Here is an 8,997-nt window from a genome sequence, read left to right as displayed (position 1 = left end):
CCCAAACATCTGGACAGCAGCAGATTGACTAACCCTGCCCAAAGGAATCCTTATGTTTTTGTAATGTGAATATTGGGCGGGTAACCCCACTGTTAGAGTGACTCTTCCCAGATACACTGATTCTGTGACGTCACAAAGCTCTTACACTATGTCCTTGCAATGGTGCCCTACTTCCTGGCATATACATTTGATTGCAGTGGTCTGCAACGTTTGGCGCTCCAGGTGTTTCGGATTTATGAAGGGATTGGTGTTTTATTCGAAAATAGTTCAATTAAACAGAGAATCCATAACAATACAATAACATTCATGAAAGATTAAAATCAGTTCATCAAAAATTGCCATATTAATAATAAATATTTTTCCTTAACCTCAAGGCAGCTGTCAGAAAATGATCAAGACTCCAACACAAAGAAATAATCCTTTGTATAACACTGCAGGTGGGCACTACTGCTGCCACCACCCATAGCTGCTCGCCGCAGAGTCGACATATTTGGGGTTACACTGCAGCTCACACCTGCTCATTGTGGTTGATGGATGCATGGACTGTCACTACTTCATAATTAAAGTCTGAGACAATAAGTGCCAGAGCCCAAAAATAAGTGCCAGGCCCTGGCAAACACCCCCACAAATTAAGGACTGCTGCACAGGGCACTTCCTGAGTGAGTGCTGATGTCAGGGTGGTGATGTCAGGTGACTCCAATGTGGAATGTTATGGGGTGCTTGAGTGTCCACATTCCAGGTGATCAGTTGCCTGCAGAGAGAACTGAGGAAGGATAGCCCGGGTGGTGGTGCCAGGTACCATATGTACCACCTTCCTACCTGAGATGTAACCCATCCAATAAAGTGGACTCACCTTGTACCCTGATGATCTTGTGTCCATCTTGCGACCCACAACAACTGCCTTTGCTGGAGCAGCCCATGCTATGCATGCTTTGTGCACCAGGCGTGTCCGTGCTGCCCCTGCCTTTGCAGCACGTGGTTGGAGTGTGGGACTCTTGCACTGCTGCTGTACGCATTGTACCTCTTCGATGCAGTGACCGCTGTGCTTAAGTTGCTAGGGGCGTTTGAGGGGGCTATAGCCCCGGGTCTTTCGGTTGTAGCCCCGGATAGAAGCTCAGGTGCTACATCGAAAATTCTAGCTAGCCCCGAGTCCCGCCACTGCTGACGTTAGCGTAGCCCCGGATCGTTTCCAGACCTAGAAACACCCCTGTGTGTGGGAAAGGAGCACGTTTTTCCCCTAGCTTTAATGTGCCTGTCCTCTGCGTGCACAGGAGGATTGAAGGGCTGCTGCTGCCTGTGCTGTGCCTGTTCTCTGTGTGCGAGGTAAGCTTGCTCTGCTGCTGCGCACTCCGTGCCTGTTCTGTTTGTCAGGTAAGCTGATAGCCAGACTGTATATTTGTGTGCATGAGGTCAGTGTGTCCTGCTGCTCAATGTGCTGAACCTTGTGCCGCGCAGAGGAGTTGCTACGGCCGTGGGCGGATGAGGGGGCTATAGCCCCAGGTCTTTTGGTTTTAGCCCCGGCTAGAAGCTCAGGGGCTACAGGCCAAAAGACTAGCTAGCCCCGAATCCCGACAGTCCCGACATTAGCTTAGCCCTTGATCTTTTCCAGACCTAGCAACACTGTGTCTGGGCAATGCCATCTGACCTTCCCAGGCTGGCACGTTTGACCTTAGCAGTACATTGACACAACATGCATAAAACAAGCAGATACAACTGGGACAGCAATGGCGGTTACACAAACACTCACCTGGCTGTAAGAGAACCCAAGTTATTGCAGAACTGGATGCAAAGGCATGTCTCTGTGTCTCCCAGCAGTCTCCTTATATAGGTTCATGCCACACCTGTGGTTGGTTAGGATCAATACAATAGGATATTGACAGCTGTGCACCTGCCAGGCCTGCCTGTTGCCTCCCTCATGGCTAAGTTCAACCGAAGTTAAACAAAGGTGGGTCCGTAGGGGTCCGTAGGTGTGCTGGTAATTGCACTTACTGGAGAAGGTTTTGCAACCCTGTGCCATCCAGGTGTTGGGTGTGATTTTTTATGCCCCTGCTATAGAAACAGAGGCGTACCATAAATGCACTGTCAGAGAATGCCTTCTGCAAAGGTGCACTGCACTGCGCTTTTGCAGTTTTGGGACACAGAATGAAGGCGTTCTCTCTCTTACAAGGAGTGCTCTGCTAAATCGACACACTTATTTCATGGGCTTTGTGGTTATAAAGTGGCATCAGTGGTGATATCTGAGCTGATTTCTGGCCCAGTGCATGTGTCGCATGATCACTGTCGTCCATATAACAGAAAGATGTTGTATGGTAGCTTCTAATGCTATTTCCCGTGTGGAAATGGACTAGTGATAATTCATATATAAATATATATATATATATATATATATATATATATATATATATATATATATATATATTGCCACTTCAGCCACTATCAGTACTGAAATATGGAGTGCAGAGAAAGTATAAAACTACTCAGGAAAGTCTTGCAAAGCCCAACACTGCCTGTCACTTTATGAGGGCCCATGTTAAATCTCATTGGAGGTTTCATTGTCCGATTCTGATTGGTGGCTGCCTCCTGTCACCATACAAACAGGGACCTCATTAGGGGGTTGCCAGGGGTCGCAATTGCGACCCCCGAGGTCTCCCTTGCTATCCATGTGGTCCCCTTTGCTACCCCTAAACAAAAATGTTTTAAAAAGAAAAAAAATATATATATATATATTCAGTAAAAAACGTCTTCAGGGGATAGGCAGAATCACCTGCATGGCTGGGACAACGGGGCCTTGTAACTCGTCACCTCAATTGCAACCGGGACATGATAGCATTCTGATTGCCATCCACAAATCCCAGCATGCATGGAAACGATCAGTGTAACTGCAATGTGAGAAGGTAAGCTAGTCCCTGCAAGTGGACGTGCACCATGCATGCCTCCGGCAGTATTTCCCATCTCCTGGGTGTGGATGGGCCCTAGGTGTTCATGGGCGCAGACAACCTTCGTACGACAATGCTAGTGTACTGCCATTAGGATTCCAATATCCCCATGCTGTGAAGCGGCACATCAGTAGTGGTGTACGGGTGTAGTTCTGTACAATGGCTACAGGTGATCCATTTGCATGCACTCAAGGGCGCATATCTGTTGTGATGTTGTTCAACGCACATTTACATTATGCACATTGGCTGAATGTAGCAGCTTTGTGTCATGTAGGGTATGGTATGATGTGCAATGTGCATGTGGATAGGTGTGTCATGTATTGGGTTAGGGATTGATGTCTTTGTTGTGCAGTTTGCTGCTTGCATGTGGTTTCGTGTCCTCTACATTGTGTGCTGCATTGGGGGACATTGGCGTACATCTGTATGTCCCTTAATTGTATGGATGACAGTCCACAACCAGTTGGAGTATGCATCTCTACCCCCCCAAACACAACCCACATCACACTGCCATGTGCCTGCCCTGCTACTCAACAAGTAGGCACAAACTTTGTCCAGCATGGCGCTCCATCTTGCGTGGTATCATTGAGTTCCGCAGGACCATTGATTCAGGGGTATCGGTCACGGCAATGTGTTATTCTCTTATTTGAGTCACATACCATTTGGACATTGATGGAGTGGTAATGCTTTCTATTTCATTAGACAGCCTCATTATGATGTGGGGGCACCATTTCCACATGGGTACAGTCGATTGCCCCGATGCTACGTGGGATGCATGTCAGTGAATAGATGCCAAGTTTGTCGTTGGAGATCTCCTGGGCCGTCCGTGGCAGGGATTTGTGTTCACTTGTGTGCTTACGGGGGGCATCGGGCACCAGGGTCCACGTGCGTGTGAATACTGGTTGTGAAATGCCATGCATATGCCCTACCGTGTGCTGGTAGGTGCCTGTGGTAGTGGAGCACAGTTACCACCTTCAGTGGAGGGGGGATGGCAGTACGGATGTCTATGTGGCTCACTATGTCGTTGTGAATCATGTGCACAATGTTGGTGATGGTATCCCGGTCCAGGCGGTACAGGGTGTGTCTCTGCTCAGGGGTTGCATTGAATGGACTGGTTCGAATCCTGGGGATTGCTGGCTGCATCTGTGGTATGACTGGGTGCACTGGTGGGGCTGGCTGGGCCTGTCCCGCCATCCTTCTCCTCCTGCGACTCCTCTGTGCTGCCTGTTGTTGTTGGTACTGCAATGCAATCATGTCCTCCAGCCCACCATCTCGGTGTGGGAAGGGGTGTAGTGTGCTTCCTTTTGTGCTGCCCCAGTCTCCATTTCCTCCACCTGTGCTGTTGTGGCCACCTGTGGCAGGTGGGATCACTACTCAGGTCTCTTAACGTGTGGTTCGCAATGCCGATATTTCCTCCATGCCGGTATGGGCTTTTTCGGCCAATACCATGGCGCTATTTGCATGCCTGCATGCCTTGTAATAGCGTGCTAATAGTGCCTTGCCGCTATTTCCGACCTGAGGGGTCGCACGCCCACGGACTGGCCGCTATTAGTGGCACCGTTCTTAGCGGTGCCGCTAATAGCGGGCACTCAGGGTCGTGATTAGCTAGGGAATTTAGCGGTACCGGTAAACCATTACGGTATCACTATTCCCTTACCGCTTACCGTGTAATGAGGCCCTAACACTTTCAGCAGTGACTGTGAATACCAAATAATGTGTCTTTCTGGAATTCTATACAATAATTGCTAGAATCATTAAAGGTTTATTTCAGGCACACTTCAGGGGGTGAGCCACTGATTCAGTCATTTCTTAAACACCTCAACTCAGCCTTTCATCCTTCGGCGGTCGATAAATGAGTACCCACACAAGTTGGGTGATATTGTATGTATATTTTTTCTATATAAAGCCCTTAAGCGTAAGTGCTATATAATAAGACACGATTATCATTTGGCCTTGGGCGTCTGCTTGCATTCACAGTAATTTGGTAATATGGGCCTATACACACTAATCTTAATGATACATATGGTGATCCATTCTTGTATGAAATGCATAGAAATTATGTGCCAACATCCAGAAGAGTGGACAAAATATATTGATTGCATGGATGAGCCAAGGTCTCACAAGGAGACAATAGCCACTTTGCCCAGAAAGTGATCCTTAGGCAGTGATATTGAACTGCTGTGAGGTTCCCACCTCCAACCGGATTTACTATAAAAATCCAATGGCACATAGCGTGGGCTATATATGTAAACCCCAAAGGGGGATATCTCGGCCGTAGTGAACAGTGATAACTAATTAAGCAATATGCCCCCGCTGCGAGTGGCATATTACTATTACTATGTCGGCCCGCAATATTTGCATGACCGGGGCACTAAAAGCATTTTTTTCTGTCCCAAAACGCTGTAGCGTTTAAAAAAAAAAAAAAGAAACGACCAAGAAAATGGCTGCCGGGAAAGGGAAAACAGAGCCGTTTTCCCTTTCCATGGCAGCCATCGGGAGCAGACGCGCTGGGAACAGAAATGTTCCCAGCGCGTCTGCTCCCGAAAAAAAAAGGAGCAGAAGGTAAGTGGGGTTGGGGGGGCCGGAGAGCAAGGAAAAAAGATTTTTAAAAAAAAACATACCTGCGTCCCTGGCGGGGGACGATGGAAGTCTCCAGCCGTGTGGAGGCGCGGAGCGGGGATGGCCCCGCTCCAAGTCTCCACACAGCTGGAGGCTGCCATCGTCCCCCACCGGGGACGAAGGAGCAAGAAGGTAAGTGGGGTGGGGAGGGCAGGGAGGAGGGAGGAAAGTAAAAAACAGAAAAATAAAAGCCTTACCCGAGTCCCCGGAGGGGGGCAAAGGCAGCCTCTCAGCCGTGGGGAGGCTCGGAGCGGGGTTGTCCCTGCTTTGGGCCTCCTCATTGGCTGAGGGACGCCCCCCCGCCGAGGGCAATGCGGCTGGAATCCTTCGATTCTCAGCCGCGTAATGACCCAGCAAGAGCCAATCAGAATGCGTGTTGCATTCTGCTTGACTCTCGCCGGGTACTAATTTGTGAAACAGTCTAGTTCATGCACTCATTGAAACCTTAACAGGGTCAAATGGACACGGGTAAGCATATGATCAGATACATTTGCCCGCCCTCGGATCGTGCTGCCAGGCAGACCTCCTCTCCACTTTCACATGTGGTGAGTAAGGACTGGAAGAATATAAGTGGGAGGCAAATAAATTGAGCCTCTGATACTAAGTCGTACAACTCAAAACCCAGGACTATAAGGTCTGGGCACGTCCTCCCATGTCATTTGGGCGCCTTCCGGTCGCCAGATAAACTCAGAGATTTGTTTGTAAAGCCAGGGTCGGACTCGGACAAGAAATAGGCCCGGACACCCAAAAATAAGCGGCCCACCCATCTCCTCAAAAAAGTGTCCCACCCCTCGCCTCACGACCCTTGACCTCTCATGACATCGCCGGAAGTGATGACATTTGACCCCACCCCAAAGTGACATCCTGGGAAGCGATGAAACACGACCCTTCACCCCTTGACAAAACAGGAAGTGGCATCAAACAGCATTGTTCCTAAGTACACTATGAAAAATATGGTTATGATTTCACTAATGTGATATACATTTCATACAAGAATGGATCACCATATGTATCATTAATATCTGTGTGTATAGATCCATATTGCACGTAGCAGGGCCAATCCGACCCTGTGTAAAGCTCAATAGAGAAGGCCTACAGGGCTAGAGCGGAACAAGTTGGAAATAATAGTGTAGTTGGGGACACACAGCCATGTTAGATAAAGCCACCATACTAATCACGGACATAGGAAAAGAAACCCACCTGCCCATTTTCAATTTTAGGACAGACATATATGCCCCGAGATTATCTACGTACAATGAGCTTTATGCCCTACAAACAGTAACACCTGAATAAACTATGAAATCAAGCTTCCACCAAAAAGCATGTCCATCAGCGGGTGACAGCCTGGCTAGCATTACTGGAACTAGCTCCAACTTAGCCCAGTTAATGCAAAGCCCAGAATGATACCCAAGTTGCTGTATGTCTTGTCTGGTAGGATAGCTCAGGGGAACGTGCTCGCCTTGGAAGCAAGACCACACAGAGCACCACGGGTTCGATCCCCGGTCCGTGCTTAGGCTATTAAGCCATTAGAAATAACCTATCCTATCATATCTTGCATAATAGGCGCTAAGTTAGTGGGGGGATTTCTGATATACATGAAAACATCATCAGCATAGAGGGAGAGATTCTTAGGAATTCCACCATGTCCATTAGCTCTATGTTTGTGTTTCACCCTTCTGTTGCATGGGCAGTGACATGCCTGGTTCAGCTACGGAAACAGATTGCGTCCGTCAAGGTGGTATTTACGCAGACGTTCGTAGTGGATCCATATAGACAAGTTTAATACAGGAGTAAAAAAAGGGAAAACCCCACAACTTTGAAGGACAACAAACAGGATGCCTCAGGACAGAGTCAAAAGCCGTTCGGCGTCCAATGTTGCCGCGACAACGTCAGTCGCAGGGAAATCTGGGAGAGCATACAGACCAAACAGTGGATGTTCAGTGAGTACCAAACCCTGACTGGTCAGGGTGAACTGAATGGTGCATAAATATGCAGGAGAGGAGATGCCAGAGCACAGGGGAGAATCAGATCCTCTAGGTTAATCAGTGACCGCGGGCGATAGGAGCCACAATCATGGAAGGCTAATTGGGCTTAACAAGAGAGTAATTACTGCCTCCCAAATAGAAGAGGGGCACATTACTGACTGGGGTGTTTCCTTCCATAGCTAAACCAGCAAAGAGGTATGCAGACTCTGGTACTGCTAATCAGGCTGAGTGATTAACCCATCTGATCACAAGTCTTGCCATGAGGCAGTTCATCTATTGCTCTAAGTATCTCTTCCAGAGTCATCGGGAAGTCAAGTTGCGACCCTTGATGCAGGGGACAAAACACAAGTATTTCCAAGACGGCACAATTGTCAGCATCAGCCCTAACGTCCCATTGACTGTACCAGTTGGATGATTAGGAATCCAGGGTAGACGTGTATATATCAGAGGGTCGAATATGAACCGGGCCTTCCCTGTCACATATACAATGGTATACCCACCGCCTATCAGCCTCACCATATCGTAGGATCATGGCCAGCCTGGACAGGAGCTGAAACTCTTGGATGCACTGCCAAACACATCCAGGAAAGTCTTGATCTCAGCCGGAATGGAAGAGGTGGGAGTCGCCTCAATCTGATGCCCCGAGGGTCCTCAGTTTATCTTCTGCCGGTGTGATCTCCCTCCTTATAGTTCAAGCGCAGCACCCATCCCCATTCCCGTCATATACACTTTGAATGGCTGCTAGAAGTATATCCTAATTTTATCATGTAGGTCCACTGCAAATTCAAGATCTTGCAGCAACAAGGATTTAAAGCGTGGGGCAGAACTAGGGTATTGATCAGAGACAATCTGGATTTTCAGAACTATGGGCAAGTGATCAGAATAAGGGTAGGCGATTCAGTGCATGAGTCCAGAAACCCAAGCAAGGTATCGGAGACCAGTCACTGGTCTATCCTGGATGACCCCTCATGCACAGTCGAGTGATAGGTGTAGAGCCTCTTGTACGGATTGAGCTTTCTCCACACGTTTACCAACCCCTTGCTCCTATACCGCACAAACCACTCAGAATGCCCCCTTAGAGAATGTGGGATGGAGCTGGTTCGATCCAGAATGACATCCAGTATCATGTTACAGATCACAGGGACATACGGTACCGATGCTAGCCTACTACGGATATTATGATAGAAATCAGGGTGATCGAGATTAGGACCATACGTATTCACCATTAACAATTCTTGCCCAAACAGTATGCCATGCACCACCATGTATCTATCCAGTGGATACATCTTAGCTTTAACACATTGGGCCTCATCACGAGTTGGGTGGTATCCTGACTTGGATACCGCCCAACTGTATTTGCGTCACTGCCCAACTGTCCGGCGCTATTAGGGCCAGATCAAGGATTCGGCAATAATGGGTATTCCCCATTACCCATTGGGTCTGTTGGACCCAATACAGAA

The sequence above is a fragment of the Ambystoma mexicanum genome, chromosome 3p, assembly GCF_040938575.1.
Source record: "Ambystoma mexicanum isolate Mex_15411 chromosome 3p, UKY_AmexF1_1, whole genome shotgun sequence".
Taxonomy (NCBI): domain Eukaryota; kingdom Metazoa; phylum Chordata; class Amphibia; order Caudata; family Ambystomatidae; genus Ambystoma; species Ambystoma mexicanum.
This window is presented reverse-complemented; position numbering follows the sequence as displayed.